General features: G+C 48.2%; 1 protein-coding gene across 5 annotated transcripts in view; it reads right to left on the bottom strand.

The window, feature by feature from the left end:
* The window catches only part of LOC144601983 (fibroblast growth factor receptor 3-like), a 134,238-nt gene that overhangs the window by 79,084 nt on the left and 37,174 nt on the right, over positions 1-17,980 (bottom strand). The window lies entirely within an intron of this gene.

Genomic DNA, 17,980 nt, shown 5'->3' with positions numbered 1-17,980 from the left:
TGTGTGTCGACCCTGCACTATGACATGAGCTGACTGATGCTTCACTCTTTGATGGCTACATCCAGCCACAGCTCTTGGCTGCCCTGCGGGCTGCAATGATGCCCCACGATCTACGCCGCATCACCTGGCTGGTAGTTGCAGCCCTTTGGACTCAAGAATGAGTTGGCCAATTTTATCCGTACACCGCGGATGACTAATTTATATACTGCTGATGGCTCTAATGTAATCACGTATTCCCCTCTAAACCTTTCCGATCCATGTACCTGCCAAATGTCTTTTAAATGTTGTTGTACTACCTGCCCCAACTATCACCTCTGGCAGCTCGTTCCGTACACCCACCATCTATCTGCACCCCACGCCAGCGTCTGCGGAATTAGTGAAACGTTTGCCAATCCTAATTGAACAACAGTGGGGTTAGCCTGAGAGATTTGGCTTGGCCGAGGAGATTGGCTTCATTTTAAATGAATGTTAATTCGCTTCAACAGTCCAGGAGGCCGGTCGGTCGGTGCACACCTCATGAATCTGGAAGGCCACTGGTCTCTATTTTCCTAATGCTCTGTTATTGTACACCGTGGCAAGAGACTGCACATTGCTGCTAGACAGGTCTCGAGTGGACACCGACCGACCAGATCAAGCAAAGGCAAGCACCTCACTTGTGAAGGGAAGCCACCACATTGATTGGCACCAGTGCGCACAACTTTAATTCGGGGCTAATATGCAAGTGTGCCGCAAGAGTGGAGGGGAAGTGGGGCGATAGTAAGAGGCAAGGAAGAAGCTTAGGCCATTATATGAGCTTTAGTAACACTAAACAGTTTGAAGGAAAACAGCTAAAAGCACATCTATCAACATGCAATCACCGAGCTGTATATTTTGGCCAACATGTCCCTACAATCCAACAACTCAGGAATACGCCTAGACAAAGGAAAACAAATAAAACAGAGAGGTGACATAAAGCAGCCTTTCATTCCAGCACAATTTCCCCACACATAGCAAACACAGTGTCGTTGCATTTTGTATGTATTTTCCTAACAGTAGTAAGTGCCGTCTTGAAAGGGCGCAATTCTGTTCGGTGAGGTATGCTCAAATATTTTTTATTTACCAGAATACCAGTGCATAAGAAAAACTATTTTAATTTCGAACGAGTTCTCTTAATCCGGGCACACAGCTGAAACAGCCCGGCAGGCTGTTCATTAGTCATTCCAGTGTTCATTAGTCATTCTAACAGCGATCGGCAGCAGCAGCAGCCCGAGCGTTTGACAGCATTGGGCCTCGACTCATGGAGTTTAGAAGGTTGAGAGAGGACCTCATTGAAACTTACAGAATAATGAAAGGCATAGATAGAGTGGATGTGGAGAGGACGTTTCCACTGGTGGGAGAGTCCAGGACCACAGGCCTCAGAACTAAGGGGCGCTCTTTTAGAAAGGAGGTGAGGAGGAACGTCTTTAGTCAGAGGGTAGTTAATCTGTGGAACTCATTGCCACAGAGGGCTGTGGAGGTCATCAGTGGATATTTTTAAGGCAGAGGTAGACAAATTCTTGATTAGAACGGGTGTCAAGGGTTATGGGGAGAAGGCAGGAAAATGGGATTAGGAGGCAGAGACCAGCCATGATTGAATGACGGAGTAGACTCGATGGGCCGAATGGCCTAATTCTACTCCTATAACTTGTGAACTTGTGAGAAAGCACAAACGATTCTGACTCGCACCATCCAAGCGTGTACAATCACACACAGGAGAAAGGAGGGAGTTTATGTAGGATGGAACTGCAGATGCTGGTTTACACCGAAGATAGACACAGAATGCTGGGGTAACTCAGCGGGACAGGCAGCATCTCAGGAGAGAAGGAATGGGTGCTGCTTCGTGTCGAGACCCTTCTCCAGACAAGCAGGGAGCTGCTGATCGGCCCAGGACCAGAGCCTTAACTCACAGGGGCCACATTTTCCTTGTGCCCATTCCAGTTTCTTCAGCTGTTTGGGTGTACAGTGTGTACTTTCTGCTTGTTTTGTTCTGTACATACAAAGGTTCATTGATTCATAACCTCACCACACCCCCAACCCCTTCACCAGCACCGTCCACCCACTCCCTTCAACCCTGACTTTGATAAATGCAATTGTCACGTTAGCCAGAGAACTCCAGGACTAAGATAGACACAAAAAGGTTAGAGTAACTCAGCGGGTCAGGCAGCATCCCTGGAGAAAAGGAATAGGTGACGATTCGGGTCGAGACCCGAAATATCACCTATTCCTTTCTCTCCAGAGCTGCTGCCTGACCCGCAGTGACTCCAGCATTTTGTGTCTATCTTTGGTGGAAACCAGCATCTGCAGTTCCTTCCTACACATAAGTGAAAATACATAAGTTCGTACGTTCTAGGAGTAGAATTAGGTCATTCGGCCCATCAAGTTTACTCTGTCATTCAATCATGGCTGACCTATCTTTCCCTCTCAATCCCGTTCTCCGCCCTTCTCCGAACCATAGCCCCCAACACCCATATTAATCAAGAACTTGTCAATCTCCAACTTACAAATATCCATTGACGGCCTCCACAACCGTCTACGGCAATGGATTCCACTGATTCACCACCCTCTGACTTAGGAAATTCCTTCTCATCGCCATTTCTAAAGATATATTATTTTATTCTGAGGCTATGGCCTCTGGACCTAGACTCCCCCCCCCCCCCCCCCCCCCCCCCCCCCCCAGTGGCAACATCCTCTCCACGTCAAACCTGGGTCTCCGGCGCTGCGAGCACGGTCAGGCGGCAACAAAGATACTAGAGGAACAAGATAGACCACTCGACCCTAAAAACCGTAGTACGTCAAGGCGCCATTTTAGTAGGCAGAAACATTTAAAAAGTAAAATAACAAAATTCTGTGAATTGAGATATATTCTGCATTTTAACGGTATAATCACACATACTGTTCCCCCAAAACACTGATTACACTGCGAGAGGCATAGCGAACGCCAGGTTTTGCCTACTAAAATGGCTCCTTTGCGTACTACACTTCAGTACAGGCGATTTCAACGGAGTGGTCCATCTTGTTCCTCTAGTATCTTTGGGCAGTAACTCCACTGCCGCGCCACCGTGCCAGCTGCTTGCTGTCCACTGGGCGCAGCTGTGCGCGTCAGATAGGCACAGCTGTTGAGCTGGGGAGAAGGGAGATTATCTGCACCTGTGGAAAACGTCCTGTCACATGAAGCACGACCTCCCAGCGGACGAAGGGGATAACGGAATACAACGCGGTAGTGAAGATGCAGCCTCCACGGGCACTGGAGGTCAAGGTGACAGACCACATCTGGAGTATTGTGAGAACTTTGGGCCCCATATGAGAAGGGATTTCTTCAGTCAGAGGGTGGTGAATCTGTGGGATTCATTGTCACAGATGACTGTGGGAGCCAAGTCAGTGGATATCTTTACAGCAGAGATTGACAGATTCTTGATCAGTACGCGTGAAAGGTTTTATGGGGAGAAGGCAGGAGAATGGGGTTAGGAGGGTGAGATAGATCAGCCACGACTGAATGGTGGAGAGGACTTGATGGGCCGAATGGCCTAATTCTGCTCCTACAACTTTTGAACATATCTGAGGAAGGATCTGCTGGCGTTGGAGAGGGTCCAGAGGAGGTTTACGAGAATGATCCCAGGAATGTGTGGATTAACATATGATGAGCGTTTGACGTCACTGGGCCTGTGCTCGCTGGAGTTTAGAAGGATGGGGGGGGGACCTCACTGAAACTTACAGAATAGTGAAAGGCCTGGATAGAGTGGATGGGGAGAGGATGTTTCCACTAGTGGGAGAGTCTAGAACTAGTGGCCAAAGGCTCAGAATAAAAGGACCTAACGTTAGAAAGGCCAAGCCAGTGGATGTTTTTAAGGCAGAGATTGACAGATTCTTGATTAGTACAGGTGTCAGGGGTTATGGGGAGAAGGCAGGAGAATGGGGATGGGAGGGAGAGATAGATCAGCCACGACTGAATGGCGGAGTAGACTTGATGGGCCGAATGGCATAATTCTGATCCTATAACTTCTGAACATGACGGCCAGGCTGGCAGCTGGGTTCTCAGACATGCCAAGGCAGAGAGGCTCCAAGGCTTGGACAATCCGTGTTACGCTGGGGTTGGGGAAATACAACATGGAACAGTGCATCACAGCAACAGGCCCTTCGGCCCTCAATGCCTGTGCCGAACATGATGCCAAAACTAATTCTTATCTACCTGCATATAATCCATTCTCTTCCATTCCCTGCATGTCCAAATTAACTGGCAGAGTTACAACAAAGGCTTGCAGTGCCACTCCAGTCTGAGGTGCAGAGTGGAAACCTGACCTGGCAATGCGGGGACTCTGGGCAGAAGGTAGCAAAGCTGCCACTTGTTCCAAAGCCCTGTTGAATGAAGCCTGATGGCGGTGACATACAGAGCTGAGCGCACCCACTCAGAGCCTACAGCACACTTGTCTTTCACATGCGATGCTTTGAAAGGCCGTCAAACACTGAGGCACCAAATGCACTTTACAGTGGCAGGGGGCATCCATTTGAGACCGCTGTGCAGGCACTTCAAGCATCCAGTCACACCCCATCCACCCTCTATCTCCGTCACCCTCTCCATATCTGTGTCCACTTTAGGGAGAAAGCCAGATTCCACCGACGGTGAAGAGAAGTGCTCACATTTCCCGATAGCGCTGAGTGCTGCAGACTTTGAACTCTAGCATTTACATGGAGTCGTAGACAGATCACAGTGCAGGAACAGGTCCTTCAGCCCACCAAGTGTGCGCCGACCATCAAACACCCATTTACACAAATCACACATTAATCCTATTTTCAATTCTCTTAATGATGGTATGTCAAACCAGGGCAGGACTTACACAGTGAAGGCTACAGCCCTGGAGAGGGTTGCAGATCAGAGAGGGAGGATCAGATCAGACCTGGGAAGTACAGGCGCCCGGTTCCCTAACATTGCCGAGTCAGGTGGACAGTTTAGTCCAGTTTAGTTTATTGTCACGTGTACCGAGGGGCAGCGAAAAGCTTTTGTTGAGTGCTAACCAGTCAGCGGAAAGACAATACGTGATTACAATTGAGCCGTCCACTGTGTACAGATGCATGATAAAGGGAACAACGTTTAGTGCAGGATCAAGTCCAGTAAGGTCCAGTTAGGGATAGTGCCAGGGTCTCCAGTGAAGTAGACCCTGGCTATTGCTATTGAGGGCGTGCAGCGAAGGTTTACTAGGTTAATTCCCGGAATGGCGGGACTATCATATGTTGAAAGACTGGATCGACTAGGCTTGTATACACTGGAATTTAGAAGGATGAGAGGAGATCTTATCGAAATGTATAAGATTATTAAGGGGTTGGACACGTTAGAGGCAGGAAACATGTTCCCAATGTTGGGGGAGTCCAGAACAAGGGGCCACAGTTTACGAATAAGGGGTAGGCCATTTAGAACAGAGATGAGGGAAAACTTTTTCAGTTAGAGAGTTGTGAATCTGTGGAATTCTTTGCCTCAGAAGCCAGTGGAGGCCAATTCTCTGAATGCATTCAAGAGAGAGCTAGATAGAGTTCTTAAGGATAGCAGAGTCAGGGGGTATGGGGAGAAGGCAGGAACGGGGTACTGATTGAGAATGATCAGCCATGATCACATTGAATGGCGGTGCTGGCTCGAAGGGCCGAATGGCCTCCTCCTGCACCTATTGTCTATTGTAGACGGTAGCTCTAGGCTGCTCTCTAGTTGTTGATAGAGGTGAGGTGAAGATGGCGTTCGGCACACTTGCCTTCATTGGGAATGGCATTGAGTACAAAGGTTGGAACATCATGATGGAGCTGTGCAAGCTGTTGGTGAAACCACACTTGGAGCACAGTGCACAGTTTTGGTCGCCCAGCTAAAGGAAGGATGTGGCGGCTCCCAAGGGTCGGGCCATACCACTACCGACCCCTCGGCATGGGAATGGACCAGTCCAGGGGGGCGGTCCGGTACTACATATATAAGGACAAGGTTTTGGGCGCAAAGCCATTCCGGCAGACTCGACTCGTCTGATAACCGTGTAATAAACCATAACGCCCCCCCAAAATACCCGGCTCTTTGCCTTTATTTCGGGCCTCTCTCGACGCGCCACATTGGTGACCCCGACGTGATCTGAACACGCAGCCTTCTTGGGGTTGTTTGTGTCTAATCTCCTAATGGCAGTGAATTACCAGGTAAACCAAAATCACTGCAGCAATCATCACATCCTGGTTCAAGAAACGCTCACAGAGGGAAGGAGGTTCTGATCCTATGGCACTGATCCCAATGCCCCAGAGCTACAGGCTGCTTCATTGTCCGAGCAGGTGTGCAAACTGTGGCAGCAGGTTGACTGGACACTGTGGCAGATGAAAGGCGTAGATAGGGTGGATGTGAAAAGGATGTTTCCACTGGTGGGAGAGTCCAGGACCACAGGTCACAGCCTCAGAATTAAAGGGCGCTCTGTTAGAAAGGTGAGGAGGAACTTCTTTAGTCAGAGGAAGGTTAATCTGTGGAACTCATTGCCACAGAGGGCTGTGGAGGTCATCAGTGGATATTTTGTAAGGCAGAGATGGACAAATTCTTGATTAGAACGGGTGTCAAAAGTTATGGGAAGGCAGGAAAATGGGATTAGGAGGCAGAGATCAGCCATGTTTGAATGGCGGACGGAGTAGGCTCGATGGGCCGAATGGCCTAATTCTACTATAACATGAACTTGAGGGAAAGCACAAACGATTCTGACTCGCACCATCCAAGCGCGTACAATCACACACACACACAGGGGAAAGCAGGAGGTGAGGAGGAGCTTCTTTAGTCTGAGGGTAAAGTGGAGGCCAAGTCCAGACTTCACTGGACTTTATCTTGCACTAAACTTCATTCCCTTTATCCTGGATCTGTACATTGTGGATGGCTCGATTGTAATCACTGACAGTCTTTCCGCTGACCGGCCAACACGGCACAAACAAGTTTTTCACTGTACTTCGGTGCGCGTGGCAATAAACAAAACTAAAATTAAACTAAATACCAAAGAGAAATTGAAGGGAAAAATCAAAGGAAAGATTTGACCTTGACTTAGATATTTCAGAGAGCCACACATGCACCTCATAAGCTGTCCACAGTGAGACAGATAATCACGAGACACTCTGGCTAATGAAACATGAGGTTAAGTACAGACGCTGGTTTTCGCTTCCATGTTCCTAGTAAATTTGCTCTTGCATTGCCTCCCCCCTCCTCCGATTTATGTTCCTGAGGTGCTTATGTTGTTACATCACATTCTGTGGCCCACCACCCACACTCCACTCCACAAATGAACCACAAGTCTATGCTGACCATCAAGCACTGGTCCCACACTGATCCCATTTTTATTCATCCCACATTCCCATCAGCTACTCCCAGGTTTGTTTTTATTATTTCTTTTGGAGATACAGGATGGAAACAGGCCCTTCAGCCCACGCCGACCATCAACATACAGTAGTTCTGTGTTATTCCATTTTTGCATCCTACACACTAGGGGTGATTTGCAGAAGCCAATTAACCTACAAACCTGCACATCTTGAGCGTGGCACGGTGGCACAGCGGTAGAGTTGTTGCTGGAGACCCAGTGCTGGAGACCCAGGTTCGATCCTGACTACGGGTGCTGTCTGTACGGAGTTTGTATGTTCTCCCCGTGGGTTTTCTCCGAGATCTTCGGTTTCCTCCCACACTCCAAAGACGTACAGGCTTGCAGGTTAATTGGCTTGGTGTAGGTGTAAATTGTCCCTAGTGTGTGTAGGATAGTGTTAATATGCGGGGATCGCTGGTCGGCGCGGACTCGGTGGGCCGAAGGGCCGGTTTCCGCGCTGTATCTCTAAACTAAACTAAACGAAATCTTCGGAATGCGCGAGAAATCCCACGGGAAGAACTGCAAACTCCACACAGTCAGCATCTGGGGTCAGGATCGAACCAAAGGCTGTGGCTCTCACACGCAGCCTAGTGCCAATTCATCTACCAACTCACACATCTTTGAGATTTGGGAGAAAACCGTGGCACCATGAGGAAACCCAAGCAACCAGTGTGAACGTGCAAACGCCACATAGACAGCATCCAAGGTGAGGATCGAACCGGAGTCTCTGGCGCGGTGAGACAGTAATGTTACTAGCAGAACCACTATGCAGTCCAATCCCAGCAGTGTTGATACCAATGGGGGTTTTTTCCCGTCTGTTCTTGAATTCCTGCTATCGGCACCTTTGAGTTCATCGTGGGCAAAACACAATCCTCTCAAAAGAAAAGGACGTACTTCCACAGCACCCTACACAGCCTCCGGCCCTTGCAAAAGAAGCACTTTCAAAAGTGTGGGCACTGCAAGAAAGCTGCAAATGTGATACCGAAGACAGACACAACGTTCTGTCGTAACCCAGTGGGTCAGGCAGCATCCCTGGAGAAAAAGGAATAGGCGACAATAGACAATAGGTGCAGGAGGAGGCCATTCGGCCCTTCGAGCCAGCACCGCCATTCAATGTGATCATGGCTGATCATTCTCTATCAGTACCCCGTTCCTGCCTTCTCCCCATACCCCCTGACTCCACTTTCCTTAAGAGCTCTATCTAGCTCTCTCTTGAATGCCTTCAGAGAATTGGCCTCCACTGCCTTCTGAGGCAGAGAATTCCACAGATTCACAACTCTCTGACTGAAAATGTTTTTCCTCATCTCCGTTCTAAATGGCCTACCTCTTATTCTAAAAACTGAGGCCCCTGGTTCTGGACTCCCCCAACATTGGGAACATGTTTCCTGCCTCTAACGTGTCCAACCCCTTAATAATCTTATACGTTTCGATAAGATCCCCTCTCATCTTTCTGGTCGGGACCCTTCTTCAGACCCGACCCTCAACGTCACCAATCCGTTTTCTCGGTGCTGCCTGACCTGCTGAGTTACTCCAGCACCGTGTGTCTATCTTCGGTATAAACCAGCATCTGCAGTTCCTTTCTAGACAGCGAATGATACATCCTGCACAACAACTGCTGGGCAAAATAAACATATCACGGCTCCACTGGGTGACATCCAGCTGGAGTGAGACGCTGGATCTCGTCTCTGTTGTGTGGTTACCAGGCAGTCTGCAGCCTTTCCCTGGAAATGCACTCAACCGAAATAGCTTCAGCTTCAGACGGGATTTTTATATTTTAGTTACCAAAACCCACTAAAGACTCCAGCGCCAACTGTTAAATGGTTAGATACAACCTCCCAATTGTTCAATGCTGGTGAATCTGGTGTTTAACTGACACCAATCAGAATAACAGGATTTAGTCTAGTTTAGTTCAGTTTATTGTCACGTGTACCGAGGCACGGTGAAAAGCTTTGGTTTAGTTTTAGTTTTTAAGTTTAAGTTTAGTTTATTGTCACGTACGGTGAAAAACCTTCGTTACGTGCAAACCAGTCAGCGGAAAGACAACATATGGATACAATCGAGCCATTCACAGTACATGATAAGGGAATAACGTTTAGTGCAAGATAATCCAGTGAAGTCCTATCAAAGATAGTCTGAGGGTCTCCAATGAGGTAGATTGTAGTTCAGGACTGCTCTCTAAGTTCATAAGTGATAGGAGCAGAATTAGGCCATTCGGCCCATGAAGTCTACTCCGTCATTCAATCATGGCTGATCTATCTCTCCCTCCTAACCCCATTCTCCTGCCTTCTCCCCATAACCTCCGACACCTCGGTACTAATCAAGAATCTATCTATCTCTGCCTTAAAAATGTCCACTGACTGACTTGGCCTCCACAGCCTTCTGTGGCAAAGAATTCCACAGATTCACCACCCTCGAGTGAAGCCTGTGGCTCAGACACCACGAGACGCCGGCATCCATTCTGGATCTCACTGCCAACGAAAGGGAAAGTCTGACTCATCTGTCGCGTGTGTGGATGCCAGGCGGGGAGAGAGTTCACCATCCAGCACAGAAAACAGATCAGGTTCCAGCAGGTTTGGTTGCCTCCAAAGGGCACTGCTGAGGAATACTGCAAGATTGTGCATTAGTGTGGTGCGTTTTAACGCGGCACAAGGTTCCAATGCAGGCAAGAGACGAGCCAGCTGCAATTCCTCCTCTGTGAGGAATTCAATCTCACTGTGGGCTCTATCAACTTCACCAACACTTCTTTCCAAGCCTTTGAGCGTCCACACAAGCCCACCATCCTAATTTAGTTCAGTTTAGTTATATAGGGTAGAAACGGGCCCTTCGGCCCACCGGGTACGCGCCGACCAGCGGTCGATCACTCTAGTTCAATCCTACCCACTAGGGACAATTTACAGGACAATTAACCCACAAACCTGCACGTCTTTGGGATGTGGGAGGAAACCGGGGCACCCGCAGAAAACCCACGCCGTCACAGGGAGCATCCCATCCAAACTCCGTACTGACAAGCGCCTGTAATCAGGATCAAACCTGGGTCACTGGCGCTGTAAGGCAGCAACTCCGCCACCGTGCCGCCTCCAAAACTGATAAGAACAGGTACTACACTGGATCTTAGCCAACCATCTACTTGTACTCATCCCCAATCATTGTCCCCATCATTCCCCCTAGATTCCACCACTCACCTCCACACTGGGGGCAACTTACAATCGCCAATTAACCTGCAAACCTTTTGTGTAGTGGGAAGGAAACTGGAGCACGCAGAGGAAACACACAGCGTCATTGATGGAAGAACATGCAAACTCCACACAGGCAGCGCCAGAGGTCAGAACAGAATCCAGGCGACTGGAGTTGTGAGTAGGAAGGAACTACAGAGGCTGGTTTACACAGAAGACAAGACACAAAAGTACTGGAGAAACTCAGCGGGGCAGGCAGCACCTTTGGAGAAAAGGAATTGGTGACGTTTTGGGCCGAGACCTGTCTTCAGACTATATGTGTGTGTATATATATATATGTGTGTGTGTGTGCGTGCGTGCGTGCGTGCGTGTGTGTATGTATATATATAAATGTGTGTGTGTATAACTTTCTTTTGGTTTATTATACTGTTCTCAGAGTACTATGTTTGCATACTCTGCTGTGCTGCTGCAAGTAAGAATTTCAATGTTCTGTCTGGGACACATGTCAATAAAACACTCTTGACTTAACAGGGATGGCATTGCAGAAGAACTCCATGCCCACAATCTTTTTCCCCGCGTCAATGAAATACAGCACATGCACGTAACCCCCCTCTTTGTCGGTCAGTGCGAGAGGTTGCAGGGACTCTGGCAATCGGTGCTGAGGCAGTACCATCTCCGAGGACCAGAGGATCAAAGTATCAACCCAGAGATGTTGTTGCCATTCTCTGGCCACCCCACAGACTGGGGTCTGGGGCAGAGGCACATGAGGCCTGTGCGGCCTCAATGAACGCCGTACAATATTGGAAAACCCACGACAAAGCAGAGGGTTAAACTCCTGTTTCGCAGATGCACAGAATCCAAATCCTGTCCCATTCACTGCTTTGTGATTTTAACAGCCCCTGCCTAATCTGTGTTTAATGGAGGCGCACCCGGATGTAAATAACTCAAACAATGCCTTTAATCTAACAGTGTGCAACAAAAACTTCATTGGAAATGAGGGAGGGGAGGAAGCTAATCTCACTATAGATACATAAAAAACAACTCTATAACATCCAGTGAGACTCAGGGGAGGTGTGGAAGCCAATCTCACTATAGTAGATACATAAAAACCAACTCTATAACATCCAGTGGGACTCGGGGAGGGGAGGGGGGAGCAAGAAAGTGAAGGTTAACTGAATGCAGACAGCTCTGCTGATTGGCGCAGTATTAAAACAGCCCACTGCTCTAGTTTAGCTTTGCTTATTGTCTATGCGCCAGGGTGATATGCGATTCCTCCTTCTTCACATAAAGCTCACAAAGTGTATGCAGATGTAATGGTAAATGCAATGATAAAAATACGACAATCAGTGCAAAGCAGCAGAATCAAGCAAGATTCTAGTTCAAAACTCCTAGCTGTCGCAATTAAAAAAAATAATCACAGAACAACAATGGACTAACCAAATGTGGAGTCAAGAGGCAGCACCGTCGGGGAAGGGATGAGAAAGAGTCGATTAGAACAGGAGTCTGAAGAAGATGTCCTTAAGATAGACACCAAAAGCTGCAGTAACTCAGCGGGTCAGGCAGCAACTCTGGAGAAAGGGAATGGGGGATCATTTGGGTCGAGTCCCTTCTCTCCAGAGATGCTGCCTGTCACGCTGAGTTACTCCAGCTTTTTGTGTCTATCTTCGGTTGAAACCAGCAGCTACAGCCCCTTCCTATGTGAAGCTGTTCTTAAGTCTGGGCATTTGAGCTTTCAAGCTCCTGCATCTTCTCCCAGGAGGGAGAAAAGGGAGGGGCCGGGGTGGCAGGCATCCTTGACGATACTTCCAGCCTTCCCGACGCAACATCCCGTGATGATAAGGTCATAGGTTGTCGGAGCTGAATTAGGCCATTCGGCCCATCAAGTCTACTCCACCGTTCAAACATGTCTGATCCATCTTTCTCTCTCAACCCCATTCTCCTGCCGTCTTCCTGCACTCCTCGACACCCTTACTAATCAAGAACTTATCAATCTCCACCTTAAAGATATCCATTGACTTAGGCTCCACAGCCTTCTGTGAATGCCACAGATTCACCGCCCTCTGACTCAGGAAATTCAATAGACAATAGACAATAGGTGCAGGAGGAGGCCATTCGGCCCTTCGAGCCAGCACCGCCATTCAATGTGATCATGGCTGATCATTCTCAATCAGTACCCCGTTCCTGCCTTCTCCCCATACCCCCTGACTCTGCCATCCTTTAGAGCTCTATCTAGCTCTCTCTTGAATGCATTCAGAGAATTGGCCTCCACTGCCCTCTGAGGGGGATTTTCAATTCCCCCTCATCTCCTTTTCTAAAGGTACATCCTTTTATTCTGAGACTATGGACTCTGGTCCTAGACTCTTCCACACGTGGAGACATCCTCTCCACATCCACTCTATCCAGACCTTTCACTATTTGGTACGTTTCAATGAGGTCCTACCTCACCCTTCTAAGCTCCAGCGAGTACAGGCCCAGTGCCGTCAAAGGCAAAGGCGGACTGGATGGAAGTGGTGAGCCCAAGTGGGACTGGGCTGTGTTCACCACTCTCTGTATATTCAGGCAGTCAAGAGTAAATGGCATCCTGACACAAATGGCATCCTGAGAAAAATTACCCGCAGTTCAACAATAAGACCAATAAGAATAATCAATAAAAATGCAATAACACATACAATCATAACCTAACAACAACCAAAAGAAACATCCATCATAGTGAGTCTCCTCCAGTCACCTCCTCACTGTGATGGAAGGCCAGAATGTCTTTCACTCTATGACTCTCTAGGGGCTTCATAGTAACATCTCACTTGCTGTGTACCTCTTTGGCATAGCCACCACATTAGAGCACTTGCTTTTAGATGAATCGTAGTCAGGGTGTCACTGAGACTCAGCAATAAAGGGGTTAACGCTTTGACATTTGTACAAGGTCACACAAGCCCCAATTTCCCCTTTACCTGCCCCCTCCCCTACGCCCTACGTCCAGTCTGAAGAAAGGTCCCGACCTGAAACGCTACCCATCCTTTTACTCCAGGGACGCTGCCTGACCCGCTGAATTAGTCCAGCACTTTGTGCGTCAACCTCTAATATTTGGCCTGCACCCTGGCGATGTTTAGACACACAGCACCCACTGACAACATTTTGCAAATAGCACAGCTCTGGAATTAATTTAGCAATTGAGTTAAGCAGCATCATTTGAACTTCCTTATGACTTCCGAAAGGAAGTGACCTTTCCAGTGAGAGTCATTTCCTGTGTGGCGGGTGTTGCTGTTTTCGAGCATTCTTTTCCGCAGGAATGTGACGAATCTCCCAGGACACATGCCTATTTGACGTTAAAACTTCATGGATGTAGTTACACCAGCTTTGAGATGAATACTAACAGAAGCTACATGCCAAAGTATTCCCCTTCTTCCCGCCTTCAATATTTTGTTCCCTCAAATTCACCGCATTCATTGACAACTCCGAATTTAGTTTAGTTTAGAGATACAGCGCTGAGACAGGCCCTTCGGTCATCCGAGCCCACGCCGACCAGCGATTCCCACACACCAACACTATCCTACACACACTAGGGACAATTCACAATTAAGCCAAGCCAATTTACCTACAAACCTGTACGTTTTTGGAGCGTGGGAGGAAACCGGAGCACCTGGAGAAAACCCACGCGGTCACAGGGAGAACGTACAAACTCCGTACGGACAGCACCCGTAGTCAGGATCAAACCCGGGTCTCTGGCGCTGTAAGGCAGCAACTCTACTGCTGCGTCACCGTGCCGCCCAAAGTTGCCCTGAAGGCTGTCAAGGGTTATGGGGAGAAGGCAGGAAAATGGGATTAGGGGGCAGAGATCAGCCATGACTGAATGGCGAAGTAGACTCGAAGGGCTGAATGGCCTAACTCTACTCCTATAACTTGTGAACTTGTAAATGTCAGCCTTGGAGTGTGGGTCTGGAATTAGAAGTAGTCTGGTCCAGCCTGTGGGAGCAGCACGTTTAAGTCCCTACGGTAAACTGGTAAGGCAGCTGGGTTTTACACCAGTCCAGCACCGCATTTATTTTAGTCTGGTGTCTGACACAAATCCAAATTAACACAACTTTTGGATGGCCAGTTCAATCCCAGAACCAATGAGGCACCACAAACCTCGACAGCTAATGTAGTCCTTACTTGTTCACTGTGCAACATTTTAACCAGAACTGACACAGTAAAAATTATTTCTAGGTGCAATCTCACTGATTATAAAACTGCACCAGCCACTTTGAGTGTGATTCCCATTAAGGTACCTGACCTATTTGTATCATTGTAGACACAAAATGCTGGAGTAACTCAGCGGGTCAGGCAACATCTCTGGTGAAAAGGAATAGGGGACCTTTTAGGGGCGAAACTCTTATTTGTGTCATTGGTAGACAACTAATAGTTTAGTTTTGTTTTGTTTCGGTTGGAGATACAGCGTGGAAACAAGTCCTTCGGCCCACCTAGCCCACGCCGATCAACAATCACCCACACACTAGTTCTATGTTACCCCACTTTCACATCCTACACCCAAGGGGCAATTTATGGAAGCCAATTATCTGCACGTCTTTGGAATGTGGGAGGAAACCAGAGCACCCGGAGAAAACCCACACGGTCACAGCGCCCATAGCCAGTCTCTGGCGCCGTAAGACAGCAACTCCACCGCTGCCCCACAGGGCCATTTGTTGACAATACTATTCATGTAACTTTTTTTCCTGCACCGACCGATGTAAATTGGAAATCAAAACTTCAAACTGCGGCCATCAAAGAAAATGTTTCACGTGAATTAGATGGTTGCTTCATTGGAAATTTAAAGGGAGTCTCTACCACCATCAGGCAACCTGAGGCACAGCCTCGGAACTGACGCCAGGCTGTTTAAATGCCTTCCAAACTCCAGAGTGTTTCTGCCAACACACAGTTTTTGCTGGTGGGTTTAGCTGTTGAGATGCTCATTTAATGGATGCCTCCTCACCCCTGGTGACTCTGTATTCTGCAAGCTTCATTATGACCGCTACTTGGCCGCACGGCAGCGCAGCGTTAGAGCTGCTGCCTTACAATGCCAGAGGCCCGGGGTCGGGGTTATGGGCGCTTGTCTGTACGGAGTTTGTACGTTCTCCCAGTGACCGCGTGGGTTTTCTCCGGGTGCTCCAGTTTCCTCCCACATTCCAAAAACGTGCAAGTTTGTAGGTTAATTGGCTTCTGTAAATTGTTGGAGAGAACTAGTGTGCATGGCTCCATAAATTCATAAATGATAGGAGCAGAATCAGGCCATTCGGCCCATCAAGTCTACTCCGCCATTCAATCCTGGCTGATCTATCTTTCCCTCTTAACCCCATTCTCCTGCCTTCTCCCCATAACCCCTGACACTCGTACTAATCAAGAATCTATCAAAAATATCCATTGACTTGGCCTCCACAGCCTTCTGTGGCAATGAAATCCACTTGCTTGCTAGACGGCACAGACTTGGTGGGCCAAAGAGCCTGTTTCTACACTGTATCCATAAACCTAAACTACACTAAACCTGTGGTGTGACAAGTGAATGGGCTAGCCCTGGCACAGCTGGATTCAGCCTTACTCTACAACATCTGTAAATCTCTGATCTGAAGCACTTGGATCCAAATCTGATAATTAGCCACCTCCCTCTACAATGGTGGCTGACCATGTCCTTTGACAGCTGGATTGGCCTGGACCAATGAAAATTACAGCTGCCTGACTCTGGCAGCTGGAGCTACCTTACCACACATCTGGATTTCAGTAATTCCACAACAGCTGTAATCAGTTTAATCCAAAACAGCTTGGGGTCAGCTAACTTTGCATTAAGCCAAAAGAATCATTTTCTGCTCTGGTTACGATGGTTTGGTTTTAATTATCAACCAGGGACAGCGGCAGCTTATAGAATGGAGACACCTTGTTGAAAAGGCAGCTTAAACATAGGAAACTGTCCCACCCGCTTTAATCAGACACAGATGGATGATGAACTCAGGAACGGGAGAACACCATACATTTACATAGAGACATAGAAAATAGGTGCAGGAGGAGGCCATTTGGCCCTTCGAGCCAGCACAGCCATTCATTGTGATCATGGCTGATCATCCACAATCAGTAACCTGTGCCTGCCTTCTCCCCATATCCCTTGATTCCACTAGCCCCAAGAGCTCTATCTAACTTTTTTAAATTCATCCAGTGAATTGGCTTCCACTGCCTTCTGTGGCAGAGAATTCCACAAATTCACAACTCTCTGGGTGAAAAGGTTTCTTCTCACCTCAGTTTTAAATGGCCTCTCCTTTATTCTTAGACTGTGTCCCCTGGTTCTGGACTCCCCCAACATTGGGAACATTTTTCCTACATCTAGCTTGTCCAGTCCTTTTATAATTTTATACGTCTCTATAAGATCCCCTCTCATCCTTCTAAACTCCAGTGAATACAAGCCTAGTCTTTCCAATCTTTCCTCATATGACAGTCCCTCCATCCCAGGGATTAACCTCGTGAACCTACGCTGCACTGCCTCAATAGCAAGGACGTCCTTCCTCAAATTAGGAGACCAAAACTGCACACAATACTCCAGATGTTGTCTCACCAGGGCCCTATACAACTGCAGAAGGACTTCTTTGCTCCAGTACTCAAATCTTCTCGTTATGAAGGCCAACATGCCATTTAGGGAACAATGGTGATTCTGTGAGGGAAGTCAACAGCTAGAACATTTTAGGGCGGATATTCCAGAGTCTAGGTAACAACACCGGTGGCACGGTGCAGCCTTAGAACGCAAGAGACCCGGATTCGATCCTGACCACGGGTGCTTGTCTTTATGGAATTTGTACGTTCTCCCTGTGACCGCGTGGGTTTTCTCCGGGTGCTCCGGTTTCCTCCCACACTCCAAAAACATGCAAGTTTGTAGGTTAATTAGCTTCGGCAAAAATTGTAAATGGTCCCTAGTGTGTGTAGGATAGTGTGAATGTGTGGAGATTGCTGGTCGGTGAGGACTCGGTGAGCCGAAGGGCCCATTTCCAGGCTGTATCTCTAAACTAAACTCAACTAAACTGCAGTCCTGCCAAAGGTGCTCGCATAACGCTGTTGGGTTGGGAGTTTCGGGATGCAGTCTCTGTGACTCTGAAGGAACACTAGGAACAGCATTCCTCGTGAGCACAGTGTGTGAATCCGGAGCGTGGAAACAGGTCCTTTGGCACAACTTTCCCAGGCTGACCAACATGCCCCATCCTCACTAGTCCCCCCCTCATGCCTGCATTTTGCCCATATGCCTCTAAACCTGCCCTATCCATGTACCTGTCTAAATGTTTCTTATATGTTGCGGTAGTACCTGCATCAACTACCTCCACCGGCAGCTCGTTCCACACACCTGCTGCCCTTTGCATTAAAAAAGTTGCCCCTCAGGTTCCTATTAAACCTTCCCCCCCTCATCTTAAACCTATGACTTCTGGTTCTTAATTCCCCCAC

This window comes from Rhinoraja longicauda, chromosome 1, assembly GCF_053455715.1.
Source record: "Rhinoraja longicauda isolate Sanriku21f chromosome 1, sRhiLon1.1, whole genome shotgun sequence".
Classification (NCBI taxonomy): domain Eukaryota; kingdom Metazoa; phylum Chordata; class Chondrichthyes; order Rajiformes; family Arhynchobatidae; genus Rhinoraja; species Rhinoraja longicauda.
Note: the sequence above shows the minus strand (reverse complement) of the source record. Positions and strands in the feature narration are given on the sequence as shown.